The 438-nt window shown below is 45.7% G+C and overlaps 1 protein-coding gene and 1 long non-coding RNA gene across 2 annotated transcripts in view; one reads left to right on the top strand and one right to left on the bottom strand.

Annotated features, from left to right (window-relative positions):
- LOC119584987 overlaps positions 1 to 438 on the bottom strand; it is a 25600-nt gene that overhangs the window by 11984 nt on the left and 13178 nt on the right. The gene's annotated exons all lie outside the window — the stretch shown is intronic.
- Positions 1 to 438, top strand: part of LOC119584983 — a 7586-nt gene that overhangs the window by 783 nt on the left and 6365 nt on the right. The window lies entirely within an intron of this gene.

Genomic DNA, 438 nt, shown 5'->3' with positions numbered 1-438 from the left:
TGTCTACACGAAAACAGACCCCATTCAGTAAGTGGACGTCACCAAGACCACATAATTACTTTGCCATTCCTCCATCCCGATATTACCCCGTCATTTTTTTCCAATCAGACCATCATTTTCCCATTCCTCCATCGCACCAGCAGCCATTTCTCTATCCACACTATCGCCCTGGCATTCATTCAGTACAAAATCACCCAGCCATTTCTCCATCACACTATCCCACCTATTCTCTGCTACACCGTCACCCTGCCATCCCTCTACCACTCCATCAATGTAACATTAGTCCATCATTTCATCACCGTCAGTGCCAACCCGCCCACTCTCCACACACACAAGCTCTCGGCAAGTAAACACAACAGTCAGTCAAGAGGATTAATCAATTACTAATCGATTACTACCCTACAAGTAATCGTGATGACTAGAATCTGCTGGTCATGT

Source organism: Penaeus monodon, chromosome 19, assembly GCF_015228065.2.
Source record: "Penaeus monodon isolate SGIC_2016 chromosome 19, NSTDA_Pmon_1, whole genome shotgun sequence".
NCBI lineage: Eukaryota > Metazoa > Arthropoda > Malacostraca > Decapoda > Penaeidae > Penaeus > Penaeus monodon.
This window is presented reverse-complemented; position numbering and strand designations above follow the sequence as displayed.